This window comes from Cnephaeus nilssonii (genome assembly GCF_951640355.1).
Source record: "Cnephaeus nilssonii genome assembly, chromosome: 2".
NCBI classification, from domain to species: domain Eukaryota; kingdom Metazoa; phylum Chordata; class Mammalia; order Chiroptera; family Vespertilionidae; genus Cnephaeus; species Cnephaeus nilssonii.
The window spans coordinates 109,348,696-109,373,283 of record NC_137073.1 but is presented as its reverse complement, the minus strand read 5'-3'; the positions used below and the strand labels follow the sequence as shown (position 1 = coordinate 109,373,283).

The following is a 24,588-nucleotide window of genomic DNA, read 5'->3' as shown; positions in this document are numbered from 1 at the left end:
CAAGTAAATTAAAAAACACAATTGGTTAGGCCAGTGTAGCTCAGTTGTTTGGATGTCATCCTGTGCACCCAAAGGTTGCTGGTTCGATTCTTGATCAGGGCACATGCCTGGGTAGCGTCTCCATCCCTCATGGGAGGCATGCAGGAGGCAGCTGATCTATGTTTCACTCTCACATCGGTGTTTCTCTCTCTCCCTCTCCTTGTAAAAAACCATTAAAAATATTTTTTAAATAAAAAACAACAGTTGGTTAGATAGCATTGTGACAGTGGATTCTGAATTTTTTTTTTTATTCGCTGTTCTTTTTCTTTTTTACTTGTATATCACCCTCTTCCCTTCTTCCCAGGGTAGTACTGCTTCGTTTGTTTTTTAGACTTCGTTTGTTTTTCATGTCTTTATGCGTCAGTTCTTAATAGAATTAGGAATACATGAATTAAAGCTGTTAGGTGTCAAGAACAGAATGAAATTTCAGAGAAGGATGGTATTCAATTCTGGAGTGGTATCTAGAATAGTGGTTTCCAAATTGGTGTATGTGTACTGGAAAAGATGCAGTTCTGTGGGACCACTGGGGGTGTGCAAGAAAATTTTGCTCATTATGCAAAAAAAAAATTGAACCTCTAAACATATTCTTTTTAGTTTTCCTTTTAAAATGTCTATTTTGTGACTTTTCTAATAAACATTTTATATATTGGAGATGTAAGTAAGCACAACAATATTTATTGAAAATTGTTTTGGAAATCATTGCTTTAAGGTGTCAAAGAAGTGTGGAAAATTGGGCATGGGCTCTGAAATCAGATAAACTTCGTGTTTAAAATTCTGGCAATATTATTTACAAACTTTCTAACTGGCAAGTTAATTATTTTGAACCTCCAGTTCTTCAGTTATTAAATAAAGTAATTCTTTTCATGAGGATGGTTTGAGTACCAAATGTGATAATAAATGTGTAAAAGGCTCTCTAAAGTTTCCTTTCCTTTTTGTAGAATATAAAAGGAACCAACAATTTGGGGCTACAAGAGACATGTTCATAGAATGAAGAATTAATCACCTGCCTAGTGGTTGCCTTGACATTTCCTCTGTGATTATCCTCTTTAATAAAATGGTAATATGCAAATTAACCATCACTCCGCTACACAAGCCACGCCCACCAGCCAAGCCACACCCACCAGCCAATCAGGGCGAGTATGCAAATTAACCCAATCCAAGATGGCTACAGCCACAGTGAGCAAGGTTTCCCAGGTAACAGAGCAAGCCAAGCTTTCCATAGCCATTGCAGGCCTAAGCCTCCACTCAAGCTACAAAGTTTCAATTATAGAAGGTAAACAAATTCAAACAAATGGCGGCAGAATGGAGCTTGAGAGAGCAGGCCAGGGTTGCCGGCGGCAACAGGGGAAGCAAAGCTTTCCGCACACCCTGGCCGGGCTCACCCGCTTAAGGCTACAAAGTTTCAATTGTAGAAGGTGAATTAACTGCCACAGAGATGGCTGCCGCCCCGGAGGGAGCAGCAGGCTTGGCTCCGCTCCAGGCTACAAAGTTTCAATTGTAGAAGGAAAATAAATTCCAGATACCAGGGCCTCCCCTTGGGTTGCCAAGGGGCGTGGCCGGCCTGCAAACCACCACAGGCCCCTCGCTCAGGCCGCTACACACCCCAAGGGAACCCCACCCTGATCCGGGACACCCTTCAGGGCAAACCAGCTGGACCCCACCCGTGCACCAGGCCTCTATCCTATCTAATAAAAGAGTAATATACAGATTGGTCATCACTGCAACACACAATATAGCTGCCCCCATGTGGTCAAAGATCCTGCCCCCATGTGGACACAAGATGGCCACTACAAGATGGCCAGCAGGGGAGGGCAGTTGGGAGGCACCCGGCCTGCAAGGGAGGGCAGTTGAGAGGGACCAGGCTTGCAAGGGAGGGCAGTTGGAGGTGATCAACCCTGCAGGAGAGGGCAGTTAGGGGTGACCAGGCTGGCAGAGGAGGGAAGTTGGGGGGGCAAACAGGCTGGCAGGGGAGCAGTTAAGCATCAACCAGGCTGGCAGCGGAGTGGTTAGGGGGTGATCAGGCTGGCAGGCAGAAGTGGTTAGGGGCAATCAGGAAGGCAGGCAGGCAAGCAGTTGGGAGCCAGCAGTCCTGGAATGTGAGAGGGATGTCCGACTGCCCGTTTAGGCCCGATCCCTAATAAATGTCTTTATTCAGCCATTCATAAACTGACCAGGAGTCCCAGATTGGAGAGGGTACAGGCTGGGCTGAGGGACAACCCCCCGCCGTGCACGAATTTCGTGCACCAGGCTTCTAGTTTTTTATAATGTTGTACCATTTTCTTCTTTCAATAAAACTATAGTCAGTGCACAGAAAGAGCAGGAAAGTCAGGAGACTGGGAAGCTTTACAATTAACTTCAAAGTGTGCCCTTGGACATATCATTTTATCTCCGTTTCTCCTGTAAAACAAAGGGATTGCACTGGATTATTTATATATTTATTTATTTACATGCAATAAACATTCATATTTCAAGAAAAATGATTTTAAATATAATAAAGTTACATGCAATCAACATTAATACTTCAAGAAAAACTATTTTAAATGTAATACTACCCAAACTGTACTTAACATCATATATCACAAAAGTAGTAGGAAATATTAAAAATCTGCAAATAACAGGATTACTTCTTTTATATTCTAAAATATATTTTTTCCTCTGGCTCTGTTTTGGTTCATCAGTTTATGTTGTTCATTATATTCCACAAATGAGTGAGATCATGTATTTATCTTTCTCCAACTGGCTTATTTCACTTAGCATAATGCTCTCCAGGTCCATCCATGCTATTATAAATGGTAAGAGTTCCTTCTCTTTTACAGCAATGTAGCATTTCATTGTATACATGTGCCACAGGTTTTTAATCCACTCATCTGCTGGTGGGCACTTAGGCTGTTTCCAAATCTTAGCTATTGTAAATTGTGCTGCTATCACCATAGGAGTGCATATATCCTTTCTGATTGGTGTTTCTGATTTCTTGGTATATATTCCTAGAAGTGGGATCACTGGGTCAAATGGGAGCTCCATTTTTAAGTTTTTGAGGAAACTCCATACTGTTTTCCACAGTGGCTGCACCAGTCTGCATTCCCACCAGCAGTGCACGAGGGTTCCTTTTTCTCCGCATCCTCGCCAGCACTTGTTGTTTGTTGATTTGTTGATGATAGTCATTCTGACAGGTGTGAGATGGTACCACATTGTCGTTTTGATTTGCATCTCTCGGATAATTAGTGACTTTGAGCATGTTTTCATATGTCTTTTGGCCTTCTGTAGGTATTCTTTCTAAAAGTGTCTATTGAGGTCCTTTGCCTTGTTTGATTGGATTGTTTATTGTCCTTTTGTTAAGTTGTATGAGTTCCCTATAAATTTTGGAGATTAAACCCTTATTGGAGATAACATTGGCAAATATATTCTCCCATGCAGTGGACTTTCTTGTTTTGTTGTGCAGAAGCTTTTTATTTTGATGTAGTCCCATTTGTTTATTTTCTCCTTAGTTTCCATTGCCTTAGGAGCTGTATCAGTAAAGATATTGCTACGACATCCTATCTAATAATAGACAAATATGCAAATTGACCATACCTCCGGCACACCCACAAGCCACGCCCACCTTCCAATCAGAGTGAGTATGCAAATTAACCCAAACCAAGATGGCTACAGCCACAGAGAGCAAGGTTTCCTAGGTAACAGAGGAAGCCAAGCTTTCTGCCTGCCCTGGCCAGGCCTAAGCCTCCACTCAAGCTACAAAGTTTCAATTATAGAAGGTAAACAAATTCAAACAAATGGCAGCAGAATGGAGCTTGAGAGAGCAGGCCACGGTTGCCGCCGGCAACAGGGGAAGCAAAGCTTTCCGCACACCCTGGCCGGGCCCACCCGCTTAAGGCAACAAAGTTTCAATTATAACCCCAACACAAATGGCTTCCGGCCTCGGAGGGAGCCCCAGGCTTGGCTCTGCTCCAGGCTACAAAGTTTCAATTGTAGAAGGAAAATAAATTTCAGATACCAGGGCCTCTGCTTGGGTTGCCACGGGGCGTGGCCGGCCTGCAAACCATCACAGGCCCCTCGCTCAGGCCGCCCCACACCCCAAGGGAACCCCTACCTGATCCTGGACGCCCTTCAGGGCAAACCAGCTGGCCCCCACCCCTGTACCAGGCCTCTATCCTATCTAATATACAGATTGATCATCACTGCAACACACAATATAGCTGCCCCCATGTGGACACAAGATGGCCACCACAAGATGGCCAGCAGGAGAGGGCAGTTGCGAGGCACCCGGCCTGCAAGGGAGGGCAGTTGAGAGGGACCAAGCCTGCAAGGGAGGGCAGTTGGAGGTGATCAACCCTGCAGGAGAGGACAGTTAGGGGTGACCAGGCCGGCAGAGGAGGGAAGTTGGGGGCAAACTGGCTGGCAGCAGAGTGGTTAGGGGGTGATCAGGCTAGCAGGCAGAAGCGGTTAGGGGCAATCAGGAAGGCAGGCAGGCAAGCAGTTGGGAGCCAGCAGTCCTGGATTGTGAGAGGGATGTCCGACTGCCCGTTTAGGCCCGATCCCACTGGGCAGTCGGACATCCCTTGAGGGGTCCCATATTGGAGAGGGTACAGGCTGGGCTGATGGACAACCCCCCTCCGTGCATGAATTTCGTGCACCGGGCCTCTAGTAGGTCTGATATTTTGCTGCCTATGGATTCTTCTAAGATTTTTATGGTTTCCTGTCTTATATTTAAGTCCTTTATCCATTTTGAGTTTATTTTTGTGTATGATGTAAGTTGGTGGTCTAGTTACATTTTTTTGCATGTATCTGTCCAATTTTCCCAACACCATTTATTGAAGAAACTGTCTTGATTCCATTGTACACTCTTGTCTCCTTTGTTAAATATTAATTGAGTATAATGGCTTGGGTCGATTTCTGGGTTCTCTATTCTGTTCCATTGGTCTATGTCTGTTCTTGTGCCAGTACCAGGCAGTTTTGAGAACAGTGGCTTTGTAATATTGCTTGATATCTGGTATTGTGATCCCTCCAACTTTGTTCTTCTTTCTCAGGATTGCTGCAGCTATTTGGGGCCTTTTTATTTTTTTATTCCATATGGATTTTTGGAGAGTTTGTTCTAGGTCTGTGAAATATTCCATTGGTATCTTAGTGGGGATTGCATTGAATCTATAGATTGCTTTGGGTAGTATGGTCATTTTAATGATGTTGATTCTACCAATCCATGAACACGGTATATTCTTCCATTTGTTTATGTCTTCCTCTATCTTTTTTTCCAATGTCCTGTAGTTTTCCAAGTACAAGTCTTTTACTACCTTAGTTAAGTTTATTCCTAGGTATCTTAATTTTTTTGTTGCAATGGTAAATGGGATTGTTTTTTTAGTTTCTCTTTCTGTGACTTCATTATTGGCATATTAAAAAGCCATAGATTTCTGGGTGTTAATTTTGTATTCTGCTACATTGCTGAATTCATTAATTAAGTCTAGTAGTTTTTTGATGGAGTCTTTGGGATTTTCTATGTATAATATCATGTGAATAATGACAGTTTTACTTCCTTTTTTCCAATTTCGATGCCTTTTATTTCTTCTTATCTGATCAGTATGGCTGGCACTTCCAGTACTATGTCAAACACGAGTGGTGAAATTGGGCACCCATATCTTATTCCTGTTCTTCGGGGAAATGGCTTTAGTTTTTGCCCATTGAATATGATGTTGGCTGTAGGTTTGTCATATATGGCCCTTATCATGTTGAGATATGCTCCCTTTATTCCCACTTTGCTGAGAGTTTTTATCAAAAACTAGAGGCCTGGTGCACGAATTCCTGCACCAGTGGGGTCCCTTGGCCTGGCCTTCGGGATCGGGCCAAAACTGGCTCTCCGATATCCTCCAAGGGGTCCCGGATTGCAAGAGGGCAGTGGTTTATCAAGCTAATGGTCTATCAAGCCTGGCCGAGGGACCCCACCAGTGCACTGTTGGGGCTGGGGAGGCCGCGGGAGGTTGGCCAGCCGGGGAGGGACTGCAGGAGGGCTCCAGGGTGTGTCTGGCCCTTCTTGCTCAGTCCCAATCAGTCGGACCCCAGCAGCAAGCTAAACTACCTGTCAGAGCGTCTTGCCCCCTGGTGGTCAGTGCACGTCATAGTGAGTGGTTGAGTGGCCTAACAATATTATTAGCATATTACGCTTTGATTGGTTGACTGGACAACCGGACACTTAACATATTAGGCTTTTATTATATAGGATGGGTGTTGGATTTTGTTGAATGCTTTTTCTGCATCTATCGATATGATCATGTGATTTTTGTCTTTCAATTTGTTTATGTGATATATCACATTTATTGATTTGTGGATATTGTACCAGCCTTGCTTCCCTGGAATAAATCCCACCTGATCATGGTGTATGATCTTTTTAATATATTGCTGGATGTGATTTGCTAATATTTTTGTTGAGGATTTTAGCATCTCAACATCAGGCCTGTAATTCTCTTTCTTTATAGTGTCTTTCCCTGGTTTTGGAATTAGGATAATGCTGGCCTCATTAAAAGAGTTTGGAAGTGTTCCTTCCTCTTGGATTTTCTGAAATAGTTTGAGGAGTGTAGGTGTTAGTTCTTCTTTGAATGTTTGGTAAAACTCCCCTGTGAAGCCATCCGGACCTGGGGTTTTGTTTGGTGGGAGTTTTTTGATTACTGCTTCTATTTCATCAGTTGTTATTGGCCTATTCAGGTTTTTTCATTCTTCCTGATTCCGTTTTGGGAGATTATATTTTTCTAGGAATTTGTCTATTTCACCACATTGTCCAGCTTGTTGGCATATAGTTGTTCATAGTATTTTCTTACAATACTTTGTATTTCTGTGGTGTCGGTGGTTACTCCTCCACTTTTGTTTCTTATTTATTTATTTGGGTACTCTCTCTTTGTTTCTTGATGAGTCTGGCTCATGGTTTATCAATTTTGTTTATCATTTCAAAGAACCAGCTCTTGGTTTCATGGATTTTTTTTATTTTTTTTTGTAGTCTCTATGTTATTTATTTCTGCTCTAATCTTTATTATTTCCTTCCTTCTACTTATTCTGGGCTTTTCTTGTTGTTCTCTTTCTAGTTCTTTAAGTTGTAGCATTAAGTTTATTGCTGATTTTTCTTGTTTTTTGAGATATGCCTGTAGTGCTATGAACTTCCTTCTCATGACTGCTTTTGCTGTTGGACGGGATTATTTATAAGATGCCTTCCTACTCTTATATATCAGTAATTCTATTCAAACAAGGTAATTCTGTTTAAAAAAAAAACAACTGCCATCCTAGAGTAAGTGAAATAGTGTTCAACAACATGCAGCTGACTTTGTGAGCTTGCTTGCATTTCATGATTGCTTTCCTTATTCCTCACAAGAAATTTTTGTCAAGTGCAGTTTAGGAGCTAATTAATACCACCAAATCATAGTATTTGTATTTGAATTCCTAGAAATCGTTAGTATATGACTAATATGTATAATAAGTTTATTATGTGTAATTATCTTTTTAAGGAAAAAATATTGAACTAGGAAAATGTTTATAGCTACCTAAAGGAGGGTAATATCTCTAATTGCATTTTCATAACTTTATTGAGGTATAATTCACATATTTCAACTAGTAAATTTATAGAGTTGTGCAACCATCATCTCAATCCAATTTTAGAACTTTTCCATCACCCCCAAAATTTCCCCCAACCCTGTTTGTGGTCAGCTCTCAGCCCCCATATTCCTTCCCCTGCCTTGGGCAACTACTGATCTACTTTCTGTTTTTAGAAAATTTTCGAGACTTTGCATCTAAAAGGAATACTTATGTAGTCTTTTGCATCTAACTTCTTTCACTTAGCATAATGTTTTTGAGGTTTGTGGCACAGCATGTATGAGTATTTTGTTTCTTTTTATTGCTAAATGTTATTTCATAATATTGATATACCGTATTTTATTTATTCTTTCACTAGTTGAAAGACACTTTGATCATTTCCAGTTTTGATTACTATGAATAATGTTTCTTTGAACATTCATGGACATGTTTTTGTGTGTGCATATGTTTTCATTTCTCTTAGGTGGGTTCCTAAGAATGGAATTGCTAGGACCTACAATAAATTAACTTTTTAAAGAAACTGCCAAACTATGTTCCAAAGTGGCTGTACCATTTGACTTTCCTACCAGCAATGTATATAGGATTCCATTTTTCCACATTCTCATCAACGCTTGATATTGTCTTTTTAATTATAGCCAATTTAGTGGGTGTGTTGTGGTATCTCATTGTGGTTTTAATTAGCGTATTTCTAATGTCTAATGGTGTTGAGCACTTCTTTATGTTTATGAGCCATTCACATGTCTTCTTTAGTGAAATGTCTATTGAAAGCAAATCTTTTACCCATTTTAAAATTGGATTTGTTGTCTTATTCAGTTGTGAGAGTTCATCTATATTCTCAATACAAGGGTGTTGTCAGATATTTGATTTGCTAATAGTTTTCTTCCGGTCTGTGGTTTATCTTTTTATTGTCTGGTTGCTGTTTTTTAAAGTACAAAAGCTTTAAACTTTAATGAAGTCCAGCTTATCAGTTTTATCTTTTATGGCTCATATGTTTGTTATCTAAGAACTCTGCCTGACACAAGGCCACAAATATTTTTCTCTTATATATATTTTTAGATGGTTTATCGTTTTAGCTCATACATGTAAATCTTTGATTCATTGAGTTAATTTTTATGTATGGTATAAGGATTTAAATTTATTTTTTTGCTTATGATATCCAGTTGTCCCAAAACCATTTGTTGTTATCCTTTGTGAAAACTCAATTTAACCTAAATATAAGGATTTATTTGTGGAATCTAAGTTCTCTTCATTGATCTATTCTTACACCTAGTCTTATAGTAATTACATATTCTCTTAATTACTGCAGCTTCATAATATGTTTTGAAATTGGTTGTAAGTCCTCTGACTTTGTTTTCATTTTGTTTGTTTGTTTTCAAATTGTTTTGGGTATTCTAGATCCTTTGATTTACATATAAAATTAGAATCAGTTTGTTTCTATTAAAAAAAAAAAAGACAGCTTGTGTTTTGAAAAAGATTGTGTTAAATCTATACAACAGTTTGAGGGAAAATGCTATATTAATAATATTGAGCCTGCTAGTCCATGAACATAGAATGTTTCTCCATGTATCTTTTTCCTTGAAGCAATGTTTTATAATTTTATACCTCTTAAATGTTTTTCCTAATTATTTTGTGGTGCTATTTTCAGTGGAATTGTCTTAATTTTATTTTCACTAGAATATAGAAATGTCTTTTTTTGTGTATTGATCTTATATCTAGTAACCTTGCTAAGTTTGTTTATTCTAGTAGTTTTTTAGGGGTTCCTTAGGATTTTCCACATACAGATAATGTCATCTGGTAATAAACACAGTTTCACTTCTCTTTTAATCTGAATGCCTGCGATATCATTTTAGTCTTTTATTTTTTTAATTTATTACTTTTTGCATTACAGCACTTGCTAGAACCTCAGTATAGCATTCAGTAGAAATAGTAAGAATGGATGTCCTTGTTCTACTGGTATTCGAGGGAAAGCCTTCACCATTAACTATGTTAGCTGTAGACTTTCCATAGGTGACCTTTAATAAGTTGAAGAAGTTACTTTCTATTTCGAGTTTTTGACCATTTTTATAATGAATGGGTATTGGATTTTGCCATGTGCTTTTTCTGCATCAATTGAAATGATTGTGTGGTTTTTGTGTTTTATTCTATGAATATAGTGTTTTAGATTAGTTGATTTTTGGATGGTAAACCTACCTTTCATTCGCAGGAAAAATCTCACTTGATCATAAATCGTTTTATATATTGCATTCAGTTTGCTAATCTTTTAAAAAGGATTTTTATATCTATGTTCATGAGGGATATTGATCTATAGTTTTCTTATGTCTTCTTTGCCTGCCTTTGATATCAAGGTGATACTGACCTCATAGAATGAGTTTCTTACATATTTCATAAGCTTCATCAGTGAAACCATCATTTCTAGGCTTTTTAGTGTGAAGATTTTTTTATATGTACTTCATTGTCCTTATTTGTTACAGATTTAGTCAGATTTTTTAATTGTTGTAGTCATTTCTGGTAGTTTATGTCTTTCTAGGATTTTTTCTTTATAATGGAAGTTTTCTTATTTGTTAATTTTTTTCTTTTCCATCGCCATTTATCCTCCCTATACCTTTCATCCACCTCACCCCCCTCATAGTCAAAGTTGTTAATTACATTCCCTTAATTTCTGAAGGGTCAGTAGTAATTTTTCTCCCTTTCCTTTCCAAATTTTGGTAATTTGTGTATGCTCTTCTCATTTTCTTGTTTTTTCTCTCTAAAGGTTGTCAATTTTGTTGACTTATTTTTTTCTAAAGAGATACTGTATGAAGTCATTGACATTTCTTTTTTGTTTATCAGGGTTTTATTTCATTCATTTTTCATTCCAATCGTTATTGTTTTGGATTTAATTTGCTTTTTCTAGTTTCTAAAGATATGAAAGCTTAGCTTATTGATTTGAAGCCTTTTTTTCTGATACAGGCATTTAAATCTATATATTTTCCAATAAATGCTGCTTTAGTTATATTTCATAAAGTTTGGTATGTTGTGTTTTCATTTAATATCTTTTTTGATCTATAGATTTTCCCATGTTTCTTTCTGTCATGAATTTTTAATTTTATTCTCTTATTCAGGCAACATCCTTTTATGATTCTAAATTTATTTAGATTTGTTTGTAGCCCTACATGTGCTTAAAAGGAATGTGAATTCTGAATAGCTTTTGGGTGGAGTGTTCTATAAACATAAGTTAGGTCAACTTGGTTAATAGTATATGTAGTTCAGGTCTTTTACATCCTTGATGATTTTCTCTCTAGTCCTGCTGCGTCGTTCAATTATGTCAGTTTCTTTGAGGTTGCTATAGGGATATAATATGCATCTCAATTTATCACAATGTACTTTTATAGTTGAATTTTTATTTCAATACTAGAAGCCCAGTGCACCAGTGGGGTCTCTCAGCCTGGCCTGCAGGATCAGGCCAAAACCAGCTCTTCAACATCCCCCAAGGGGTCCTGGATTACGAGGGTTCAGTCCAGGCTGAGGGACTCCACCGGTGCACAATTGGGGCTGGGGAGGGACACAGGAAGGCTCCAGGGCATGTCTGGCCCATCTCGCTCAGTCCCAATCTGCCAGACCCCAGCAGCAAGCTAACCTACCGGTCAGAGCATCTGCCCCCTGGTGGACAGTGCACATCATAGCAAGCAGTTGAACGGCCTTAGCATCATTAGCATGTTACACTTTGGTCGAACGGCCAACCGGACACTTAGCATATTACGCTTTTATTATATAACTAGAGGCCCGTGCACGAAATTCGTGCACGGGGGGGGGGGGGTGTCCCTCAGCCCAGCCTGCACGCTCTCCAATCTGGGACCCCTAGGGGGATGTCCGACTGCCCGATCGGGCCTAAACGGGCAGTCGGACATTCCTCTCACAATCCAGGACTGCTGGCTCCCAACTGCTCGCCTGCCTGCCTTCCTGATTGCACCTAACCGCTTCTTCCTGCCAGCCTGATCACCCCCTAACCACTCCCCTGCCAGCCTGATTGATGCCTAACTGCTCCCCTGCCAGCCTGTTTGCCCCTAACTGCCCTCCTCTGCAGGCCTGGTCACCCCTAATTGCCCTCCCCTGCAGGCCTGGTCACCCCTAACTGCCCTCCCTGCAGGCCAGTTCCCCCCAACTGCTCTCCCCTGCAGGCCTGGGTCCCCCCCAACTGCCCTTCCCTACAGGCCCAGTTACCCCCAACTTCCCTCCTCTGCCGGCCTGGTCCCCCCTAACTGCCCTCCCTTGCAGGTCTGGTCCCTCTCAACTTCCCTCCCCTGCTGGCCATCTTGTGGTGGCCATCTTGTGTCCACATGGGGGCAGGATCTTTGACCACATGGGGGCAGCCATCTTGTGTGTTGGAGTGATGGTCAATCTGCATATTACTCTTTTATTAAATAGGATAGAGGCCTGGTGCATGGGTGGGGGCCAGCTGGTTTGCCCTGAAGGGTGTCCCGGATCAGGGTGGGGGTTCCCTTGGGGCGTGGGGCAGCCTGGGTGAGGGGCCTGTAGTGGTTTTCAGGCTGGCCACACCCCCCAGTGACCCAAGCGGAGACCCTGATATCTGGGGTTTATTTATCTTCTATAATTGAAACTTTGTAGCCTTGAGTGGAAGCCTGGGCCCGCCAGGGTGTGTGGAAAGCTTGGCTTCCTCCATCGCCAGGGAAACCCAAGCCTCCCTCCTGCTCGATCCGTGGCTACAGCCATCTTGGTTGGGGTTAATTTGCATACTTGCTCCTGATTGGCTGGTGGGCGTGGCTTGATGGTGTAGTGGAGTGGTGGTTAATTTGCATATTACTCTTTTATTAGATAGGATAGCACTAGTAAATAAAAGTTAAGTTAGATTTTTCTAGAATGGTAGTACTAAGCTTAAAAAATATTATTATTTTCTAAATAACCATAAATATTTAGACATTGCTAATTCTGTTTATCCTGTGTTTCTAAGCTATGCTATTGTCAGTTCTAATGTGTTTTCCATGGTTATCCATGTCAGTATTTAGAATTTATATCTAGCTAATTGTTGTTTTAGAACTTATATTGAGTTCTGTTATTATGCTAGTTACATAGTTACTATAAATTCCCAATTTCCCCATTGCACCAGCTATAGTAATAATATTTCTTCCCACTACTGCTCCCCCAAAACTTTATAAATATGCAGCATTCCTGTTTCTTATGTAAAATAGACAAGTTAGACTAGTAACTCTAAGCTTTCTTTTACCACAATTCATTGATTCCATTTGGTAAAAAGTGTCTATGGGAATTGTAATATTTAATTTGATACATTTGCATAGTGGTCATTCAAAACTTATTCACCTACTGTTGGCTGGCATCTAATCAGATAGTAGAGACATTTTTTATTTCTTGGCTTTGGTCTTAGAAGGATGAGAATTTAATCTGATTTCAGGAAGTAAAAGGAGGCTTGTAAATTTAGGAGCCATAACGTGCTGAAAGTAGGAAGTTTGTTTTTAATATCAACTTAAAAGAATTTAATTTTTAATGGAATAAGCAGAGTTTGGTTTCAGAAATCAATAGTGAAAATTACCCCATTCCATTCACTTCAGCACAGAAAAGATACCAACTGGATTTTATTATTTAACTTCCCTTATTCCCACATCAGTTATACAGCATTTATGTTTGATGAGAAGTTAGTGATATTATAAGTTTTTTCTTTTTTCACATCTGTTTTGGGTTTCATTCTAGATTTTTTCCAACGATTAAAATTACCAATGTGTGCAAAAGTTTAACTCTAGTTTTTGGTTCTTCTTAATCAGAGCATTGAAGCGGAGCCCTAGAGTTTAACTGCTAGGTCTCTGTTATATGTGGTTCCCTTTCCAATAAAAACAAACATTAGGTTGCTAATATAAACTAGACATGTAAAAATTGTACTTTTAAGATCACCTGATTATGTTTGGTTATTGTGATGCTCCCTGATGTCACCTTAAATATATAAACTTGCTCAGCATCCAGATTTCAAAGTCTGTTCACTCCAGGCCCTACTACATTCCCTAGCAGTTTCCACTATTCTCATTTCAGTTTAACCTACAAATAATATGCTCATCATTTCTCTAGGAATTATGGGGGAATGAAAAATTAATGAGAACATTTTGCCCTTAAGGTGCCAGTGAAATGATTAGACACACTATAACTATACGTGACCAGATCCTGACTTGTTGCATGTAATGCAGGTTTTCATTAAAGGAAAAGATTGTGAAGTACAACAGTAGAGGAAGGTTTCAAGGAAGAGTTGGAGCTTCAAGGATGGATAGAATTGGTTTAATTATACAAAGGAAAAAGAACAAGGATATATATTGGTACAAGATCTGCGGATAGCATGTTTTGGGAGCAGTGAAAAACCAATCTGGCAAGAATGGGGAGTTTATGTTGGAATAAGGGAAAATATAATTGAAGAGAAACTATAAATTAAAGAAGAGATTGAATGTGAGGATAAAGACTTTGGAATTAAGTTTGTAGGTGTTGTTTTTATTAAGGTTAATTATGGAAGTAAGTCATACAATTGCTTAAGGACAATTTATTGCATTCCTGTATGAAGGACAGCTGAAAGTAGAGAAGTACTGAAGTTTAAAAAAAGACTAGTTAGTTGGTAATTACAATAATCCAGGTGCTTGATGATGAGACTTTTTAATTAGGATTAGAGCTGTAGAATAGGAAAGGACGAATTGATTAATAATATAGATCAGCGATTTTTAACCAGTGTGCCAGAAGAATTTTAAAAACATGCCATACTACCTGACTATTTATTCAGGGGCACTGACCTCTTTTCCCTTAGATAGTCAAATTTAAAAAATGACAGCAGCCAACACAATAGCTGTCTAGTGTGAATGTATCAAAATCATACCTATTTTTGTCAGATTAGCAATATATATATATATATATATATATATATATATATATATATACACACACACACACACACACACATACATACACATACATACATATGTATATATATATGTGTATGTATGTATGTATGTATGTATGTTAGAGGCCTGGTGCACGAGATTCGTGCACTGGGGTGGGGGGGTCCCTCAGCCCGGCCTGCACCCTCTGGCAGTCTGGGACCCCTTGGCTCCCAGCAGTCAGACATCCCTCTCGCAGTCCAGGGCTCTTTCAGTCCGGGACCTCGTGCTCCTTACCCACCCACCTGCAGCGGAGGTGAGAGAGGCTTCCGCCACCGCTGCATTCACCAGCCGTGAGCCCGGCTTCTGGCTGAGCTGCGCTCCCCCTGTGGGAGCACACTGACCACTCCTGTGTTGAGCATCTGCCCCCTGGTGGTTAGTGTGCATCATAGCAACCGGTTGTTCTGCCATTTGATTTGCCTATTACACTTTAGGATATATATTTTTGTGCCACAGAATTTTGGTAATTACTTTATGTGTGCCACAAGATGAAAAAGATTGGAAATAACTGCTATAGATGATAACATGTAAAAAAAATTCATAGGCTGCAAGTTTGAATTACTAATTAATGGGAACAGAGATAGAAACTTTAAGGTTATAGGAGGTGATTTTCATTTTAGAAATGTTATTTGAGGTGCTAATACTTCGAGGGAAATGATTATTGAATGTCAAACATATCGACACATCAGTACTGTAAGAGTTTGTAGTGCCAATGAAGAGTCATGATTGGAATTGAACCTGGGACCCTTTGGTTCTAGAGCTGACACTCTAACTGCTAAGCCCAGCAATCTGTGGAGTCCCGTGGTTTCAAACTTCGGCATTGCATCAGAATCACCTATAAGGCTTGTTAAAATGCCTGCTTCTGCTCTGCTGGCGTCGCTCAGTAGTTTAACATCAACCTATGAACCAGGAGGTCACAGTTCAGTTCCTGGTCAGGACACATGCCCAGGTTGCAGGCTTGGTCACCAGTGTGGGATGTGCAGGAGGCAGCCGATCAATGATTTTTCTCTTATCATTGATGTTCCCCTCTCTCTCTCTTTCTCTCTCTCTCCTTTCTTCTCTGAAATCAATAAAAATATATTTTTAAAATGCCTGCTTCCATTTCCAGAAACCTTGGGTTAAGTGGGTGTAATAAGTTGCACTAGAGGCCCAGTGCACAAAAATTTGTGCACTTGGGGGGGGTGGTCCCTCAGCCCGGCCTGTGCCCTCTCATAGTCTGGGAGTCCTCAGAAGATGTCCACCTGCCGGCTTAGGCCCGCTCCCTGGGGGATCCGGCCTAAGCTGGCAGTCAGACATCCCTCTTGCAGCCTGGGAGCCCTCAGGGGATGTCCACCTGCTCCCCTAGGGGGAGCGGGCCTAAGCCGTTAGTCCGACATCCTTAGCGCTGCCATGGAGGCAGGAGAGGCTCCCACCAATACCGCTGCTCTGACCAGCCATGAGGCAGCTCCTGACTGAGCGGTGCTCCCCCTGTGGAAGTGCACTGACTGATATATACCTAGGAGATAAATTGCAGGGCCATAGGGTAATCACCTTTAGCAGATAATATCAGTTATCCAAAATGATTGTACCAATTTTGAATACTCTACCAGCATTATGTGAGAGTTCTTGTTGTTTACGGTGCTGTCATTCCAACAGCTGAAATGATTAGTATTTTTAATTTTAATGTAGTGGTATCTCACTGTGGTTGTAATTTGTTTTCCCTATAGACTGATGAAGTGAAGTACCTTTTCATATGGAAAATTGAATCAATTGGATTAATTGATCTAAGTTCTGAGAGGACACAGGGATTGTCCTCTGTTTTGTGCACTGCTATATCTCTAGCCACAACAATGCATTGCACATTATAGGTACTCAATAGATGTTTGTTGAATAAATAGTATAATAGCAGAACTTGATGAATGTTGAATCGAGAATTCGCTGATAATTGATTCTGTGACCTCATTCAAGATATGTGACATCTCTAGGTCTTGGTTTTCTTGTCTGTAACATAAGGAAGTCTAACTGTTTTATTCCTAAGATATATTTTTTTTATTCCGAAGATATTTTCAACTGTGATATTGTGTGATTCTGGACGTTATAAATTCCTTTCACATGCGTCTATTATTTTGGGACCCATGCTTTCACATGCTTTCTTTCTCTTAATTCTCTATTATATAATTTCATCATATTAATTATGTTCTAACTTGTATGTACCTTTTCTCCCTAAGCGTGTATCAGTCCATCATTATGTACCAGCCACATAATCTTTTACTTTGTGCTAGGTTGTGTCCTTCTTTAAGGACTTGAAATGCTACTTACTCCCACCCCTGTGTCTTCTTCCCTTTTTGCCTAACTCTGGCTCATGAAATTTTCCTAATGAGGCATTTTGTGATTGCTCCCTCCCCGCCCAACATAAACTTAGTTATCATCTTTTTTTCTCTCCCAAATTGCCCTTTTCTTTTCATTGAGAAAATAGCAAAGACTTCAGAATGTTAAGAGCGGGAACTCTGGAATCAGACCTTGGGCAAATTACTTAACTTTTATATGCCTCTGTTTTTATAATGAAGATAATAGTAGTACCCGTTAATAGGATACAGTTTAAGTGAATTAAAATGTGTAAATATGAATTAAAGGAACAAAATATAAATTAATATGAAATTATGTAAATTCCTTAGAACAATTTCAGGCATATGTTAGGTGCTAAGTATCATCCCTTATTATTATTGTTATGAAATTTATCACAATATGTAATTATTGCATGGTGATTGTTCATAATATCACTCCTGCTGGACTCTTACACTCCATGAGAATATTACCATGTCTGGTGGGTGGGTGTTTGTTTTTAACCACTGTATACTCAGCACTCCCTGTCTGATCCTATTTTAGGTGTTAGCTGCTAAGTGTATAATGGTGAATACATAAAGATTTACTTTTTTAAAAATCAGGAAATAGATAAGCAAGAAAAAGGAAATTAATCACTTACAAATTTCATCACCCAGTGATAAGCATACTTAATATTATCAGATACTGGTAAGGATAAGCTAAACTACTTCATCAGGTCCAGGCAATTCAATATTCTGATTGAAATTGAAAGTGTTTAATTTCCATCTTAAGTCTAGTTTGCTTTTGTGTTTATATGTAATAGTTAATAGTGTTAAAACATTCTTTGAGAAACCTTTCTTTTATGTCCCTCTTTTCTGCATCCCATCCAATTTTACTTAAATTTCTTAAACAATAATTAAAGTCCCCTGTAACATGAGATAAAGTTTCTATCCTTAATCATTTCTTTTAGGTACTTTTAAAATTAATTAGCTATTATATATTCTGGTCACAGAAAACCACGACTTTCTGAATGAAGAAACAAAATAAAGAAAACAGAGAATTTAAGATTTAATTAAAGAGTTCAGATGTTTTTGCTGTTTAATAGCATTATCTTGGAGATTTATATAGCACACAGTCATTTGATTCTGTATTTTCATTTACCTTCTACCTCAGGCTGTAGTTGCTGTTACATTTTCTCTTTAATAATCTGTGTTTCATAGAAAGTTTAATTTTGTATAATTGTGATCATTGTTAATCAGAAACCCTACTTAAAATTTAAAAACCAATGTGTCCTAATGAAAGATGGACTGATAATGACAGAATTTAAGTAACTAATCTTTTTTAATTATATATACAGAAAGGAGATGGCATTTGATGTTATGAAACCTGTATTTTATGATTAGTTCATTGAACATGAGCTTATTAATTTAGAAAAATATACATTCTAATCTATATCATTAATTTAAATACTTATATCCTATAAAATGGCATAGTGCTGGGGTTCAGTTTAAGTCCTAAAAAGGTTATTATCGATAATATGAATCAGAAATCACTTTTCTCTTTTTTTTTAATATATTATATTGATTTCAGAGAGGAAAGGAGAAAGAGAGAGAAAGAAACATCAATGATGAGAGAGAATCATTGATGGGCTGCCTCCTGCACGCCCCACACTGGGGATCGAGCCTGCCACATGAGCATGTGTCCTGACTGGGAATTGAACCTTGACCTCCTGGTTCAAAGGTCAATGCTCAACCTCTGAGCCACACTTCCAGGCTCTTTATTATTTCTTTCCCTGTAAATTGTACTACTTAAACATGATTTTGAAATTTAGCTCCTTAGTAAGGAGCTGTTGGTATAAATTGACTTATGAAAAGTTTATCTTCCCTGAAAAACTATCCCAATATTTTCTTTCACATTCATTAGCCATATTATTTAATGATGATATTTGGTTCTCTTAAATTCTTTTGTGGGTTTTTTAACCAATTACAGAAATAGAGCCTAAGGAAAACATGGTGTTTGGTTCATTTGGGCTGCTATAACAGAATACAATAGATTGGTTAACTTATAAACAACAGAAATTTATTTGTCACAGTTCTGAAGGCTGGGAAGGCTAAGGTCAGGGTGCCACCAGGTTTAGTGCTTTGAGAATCTACTTCCTGGTTCATAGATTGACCTCTGTCTTACTGTGTCTTCACATCTTGGAAGGGGCAAGGGAGTTCTCTGGAGTCTCTTTTATGAGGTCATTAATCCCATTCATGAGGGCTCCAGCCTAGTGACCTAATCACCTACTAATACCTCCAGATACCATCACGTTGGGGATTAGGTTTCAACATTCGAATTGGGGGAAGAGGATCATGGAAAGTTCAGTCCATAGCATATGGTTATATGGTTAGCAGGAATAGATCTGAAAAAAAAAAAAGTAAGTTTTAGTGAATGTCAAACTTAGGATGAGACAATATTTTACACCCAATAAAAAAAGTTTCCTTATTTTTAAAAAAAAAAACAAAAAACTTTATTATGGAAAGTTTTAAGTATGTGCAAAGTAAACAGAAGGGTATAATGAATGTTTCATGCCCATGACCCAGCTTTAACAGTAATCAACATGCTGTCGTTTTTATTTCACTATGCCTGCGCCCACTCTCCAATCACTGCTTAATTATTATCATTAATACTTTTGCAGGGTTTTTTTGGAGTTTGGTGATATTTACATATATTGAAAAACCAAATTTTAGCTTTACAAGTTTGACAAATGACTACACTTACGTAACTAGTATCACTTTATGATATAGAACATTTTCTTCACACTAGAAAGTTTCTATAGACCCCACCACCATCATAAAAGAACAAATTGATAATTGAACTTTATCAAAATTGCAAAAGATATTAAGAAAATGAAAGGACAAGCAAAAAGACTGGGATAAAATATTTGCAAAATACTTATCTAATACAGAATTTTTATCTAAAGCATATAATTCATTCTTTCAAAAGTCAACAGGAAGATTGCCAGCCTCTGGGATATCAAAGTGAAGATGTTGAGTAGACTTCTTTGGTTATAGGAGTCTAGTGTACAGGGGAGAAGTGAAAGTAGGGGATACAAATTTTTGAGTCATTATCACATAGGTGCTATTTTAAAATCACGAGGTTGAATGAGATCAGTGACAGAGTGAGGACAGGAAGTTGAGAAATATCCTAAATAGGATTCAGAAGTGGCCAGTGTTATATGAGAAAAACACTAGGAGAATATGTGATTCTGGAATTGTTTAAACAGGAGAGGGTGATCAACTGTGTTGAATGCTAGGTCAGATCAGATGAGAACTGAGGCTTGTACATTGGCATTCAGCAAATACAGATGCCATTACTAACCATGGCAAGACATGTAGTGGAATGAGAATAAAAACACATAGAGTGTAGTTTCAAAAGAAAGTAGAATTAGAGGTGAAAATAGACAACTGAAGTAATTTTGCTATGAAAGGAAGTAGAAAAATTAAGCAATTGTTGATGGGGAATATAGGATCAGGGTGTAAGGTTTTTGATTTTTTGTGTGGGATTAGGTGAGTTATCAGCATGTAGATGTTTATATGCAGATTGAAATGATCCAATAAGAGGGAAAATTGATGATACAGGAAAGAAGAGATTTGCTGGAATTATATTTTTGATGGATTAAAGCAGAAAGGGGATCAGTAATACAGATTATGCATAAGTGATTATGAGTTTTAAAAAATATCTTCTGTGTGTACTCTTTCTCAATTGCTCTTTTAAGCACTTTAATTATAATCTTAACCTGTTGAACTAAAAGAATTTTCTATACTATCTGAAACATATTGTCTTTGTTCTCCAACGGAGTGGTTTTGAAGAATTCATTGTTCCTAGGGACAGTGTTACATAATGAGGATCAAAAATTAATCATAGCCAGAGTTTCTTGAGAAGATTTTTAGGACCGCCAAATTCCAAATAGCTAACGGAATCAACTGATGAGACTATTTCACATATTTTTATAATTTAATATTAACATAGAAGTCTTGGTGTATCCAGGCTTTCCTTATATTTTATATGTATCCCAAAAAAGTTTCTCTGTCTATGTTTAAACAACAACAAAAATAACAGCCTGGCCTGAGTGGCTTAGTGGTTGAGCGTCGACCTATGAATCAGGAGGTCGCGGTTTGATTCCCGGTCATGGCACATGCCCGGGTTTACAGGCTCAATCCCCAGTGTGGGGCGAGCAGGAGGCAGCCGATCAGTGATTCCTTTCCTCCCTCTCCCTTCCTCTCTGAAATCAATAAAAATATATATTTTTTTAAATTACAAACTCAGGATCTGTTGCTTTCTATTGGTTTTGAATAACACAATTCAGAAGAATCTGGCCAATCTTTAATAGACCAGTAAAAAAAAAAAAAGAATTTAAAAATTTTACATTAGTTGAAAGTGTGCCCTCTTGTGGACTATTCAATAATTTTACATAGAACTGTTTTCCTCCTATCTCAGATTCAATTATGTATCATCAAATATGTTATGGTCAGAATTTAAGTCTGTATATAAATGTTATAGTTCTTAAGATCTAAACCTCACTTAGAAAGAAATAAAATCTTCACTGATTTTGCATTTCTAATACCATTGCATAGGAAATGGTCTCATGGTATAAGATAGAGTCTCAACCTTTATTAGGGGTTGGAGATGGGCTGTTTCTTCTGCAGTGGAAAAGAAGGTGAGAAAATACTTTGTGTGAGAGATATAATAGGAACCCAAATAATTCATAGAAGCACTTGGAAATATCCTCTATGACCTCTCTATAGAAAAGATTTTAATTTAAATCAAATTCTAAGGCTCAGGATTATTTTTTCCTGATGCAGCTTGTATTTTTGTATATTTTGTTGTGATTAGACATCATATAATTACTCTGTAGGCCTTTGCAAATCAATTTACCTAGTAATCAGCTGGAATCTTTTTAAGTAATGGGAACTTTTGTTAAAGTTGGTTTGTATTAAAACGTATGATATGAATTGTTAAGAACAAAGAAGAAAACTGATTATCCTATATAATAAAAGCCTAATATGCAAATTGACCAAACGGCAGAACAAACGGTCGCTATGACTTACAACCATACTTAATGCATTTTAAATCAAATAAGAATTGTTGTTTCCCTTCCTCCCTCACTTCCAGTTTTGAGTTGACATTGGCGTATGCAGATGCATCATGTCACTATGAAAAGCACAATCTTGTGTTTAGGTTTATTATTAATCTTGTAATTTATATGTGGTAACTAATTTTGTAAATCATTTTTAATATAAAAATTTCAGCCTAGGGTTGGGTCTGCTTTATATGTTACCTGGGATTTAGGAGAACAGAATAAAGTTGGGTAGCCCACAATAGAACTCTCTTCAATATGTTTTTTTATGTGTTCCTATCCTCCAAATTAAATAATTAAACATGGTCACTTGTTAATTAACTGCTTCAGTATGACAATTTACAGGTACAACAGTGACTCATGTGTGGCAACAAGGTGTTTTTCATGCTGTTCTATAGATAATTTTCTTAGAACATCCTCCCGCCCCCATCAATTACTAAGCATAAATTGGAACTTTCTTATTAGCCTTACTTAGAAAAAATTTGTTGTGTTTTGGTGACCTCAGTCAGGATTTACATTCTGATTTCTTTCTATTTGCTTTTTTTTTTTTTTTTGTATTAGTGCATGACACAATTGCTAAATATGTCGTTTTTAAAATATTTTTTAGTGATGATTAAAGAATCAAATTAATAACTTCAAAGACTAAAGTCCACAGTGAAACAAAAGGACAAATATAGGATAGCCAAGGATTGTTTTATGTACTATTTCCTTTGCCATTTCTTTTCAGTGGGCTTCTACTAGCAAATTTTATATCAGTCATTTATCAAAGGAATGCAGTGTTTTTTCCTTGGCCAGCTACTAGGAAAAGAAATCCTATATAATAAAGAGGTAATATGCAAATTGACCATCACACCAACACACAAGATGGCCAGCAGGGGAGGGCAGTTGGGAGGGATCAGGCCTGCAAGGGAGGGCAGTTGGGGGCGACCAGGCCAGCAGGGGAGGGCAGTTAGGGGTGACCGGGCCGGCAGGGGAGGGCAGTTAGGGGCGACCCGGCCGGCAGGGGAGGGCAGTTGGGAGGGACCAGGCCTGCAAGGGAGGGCAGTTAGGGGCGATCAGGCCTGCAGGGGAGGACAGTTAGGGGCGACCAGGCCTGCAGGGGAGGCAGTTGGGGGTGACCAGGCCAGCGGGGGAGGGCAGTTAGGCATCGATTAGGCTGGCAGGGGAGTGATTAGGGGGTGATCAGGCTGGCAGGCAGAAGCGGTTAGGGGCAATCAGGCAGGCAGGCAGGCGAGTGGTTGGGAGCCAGCAGTCCTGGATTGTGAGAGGGATGTCCGACTGCCTGTTTAGGCCTGATCGAGCCTAAACAGGCAGTCGGACATCCCTCGAGGGGTCCCAGATTGGAGAGGGTAAAGGCTGGACTGAGGGACACAAACCCCCTCCTCCTCCTGTGCATGAATTTCGTGCACTGGGCCTCTAGTGTGTTTATAAAAGTCATTAAATTACAAAGGGAAAAAAAGAAATGATTACCAAAAGGACAGGGTGGCTGTTCCCTCTAGAAGGAGCTAGGTTGTCTTTTGGGTGGTGGTTCTGTGGATGCTTACTTTGTAACTCTGTTAAACGACACATATATGTTTTGTGAACTTTTGTCAGTTTATCTTATATTTATAATAAAAGTGAGGAGAAAGAAAATTCTTAATTTTAACTACCTGTATACCTCTACTTAAAGAAAGAAAAACTTATTGCAGAGTTCTATTAAGTTGTTTGAGTAAAGGTAGTTAGTAGTGTTATTTCACTGTTTTGAAGTTGACAACCCCCCAAAAATGGAAATCTTTAAACTGAAAATTACTATTCAGCTTTCCATTTTAGCACTGTGTCTTAGTTGTTGTGGAGTATACCTCCATTTGCTTATTATTTTATTTGTATTTAATTAAGGAATATCTTTGGTAAATGTGCACTTATTAAAATGTCTTATATACTTCAAAAAGAAAGTTTTCACACAAATATTATTAAAGAAAGGATAAATGTTCCGAAAACCACAAGTTGAAATTAAGATGAGAAAAATTGGGGGTCATTGAACAGAATAATGGAAAGGGTGTTCAGGAATTTTATAAAATGTCTATACACACACAAACAGTAATATAATAAAAACTGAATATTTGTCAACCAAGTCATTGTATAGGAATATTAAAATGTTAACAACACAAGTCTTTCTTTGTCCTGCCTGTGTTTGTATATTATGTGATTGATTGATTGATTGGTAAGAAGCATGCAGTGATAGGAAGATAAGTACATGAGCATTAGGTAATTATACAAGAATGAAACAAGACATGTTTCAACAAAATATCACAAAAGAATATATAATTATTTACAAAGAATGTTGGGCAATAAATATTGTAAATTTGGAGTAGATTAAGGTAGAATGGCTTTTGGTTGAATTTGTACGGAGTTTCATGAAGTAGTGGGAACTTGTCATGGATCTTAAAGAATTATAAGAATTGGACTAAAGTATAAATGGGCTACCTAGGTAGGGAGATATATTATGAAATAAATAACAATGAGGGAACACAAGGTGGATTCAAGGTAATTTTATCAGCTTGATTGGAGAGGATGGTTTATGTAGGAAAGTAGTGAGAGACATAGCTAGCAAGGTGAGTTGAAGCTAGATTTTAATATGTTAATGATGTACAAAGGAATTATAGT

General features: G+C 38.4%; 1 protein-coding gene across 4 annotated transcripts in view; it reads left to right on the top strand.

The window, feature by feature from the left end:
• The window catches only part of NIPBL (NIPBL cohesin loading factor), a 185,722-nt gene that overhangs the window by 45,952 nt on the left and 115,182 nt on the right, over window positions 1–24,588 (top strand). The gene's annotated exons all lie outside the window — the stretch shown is intronic.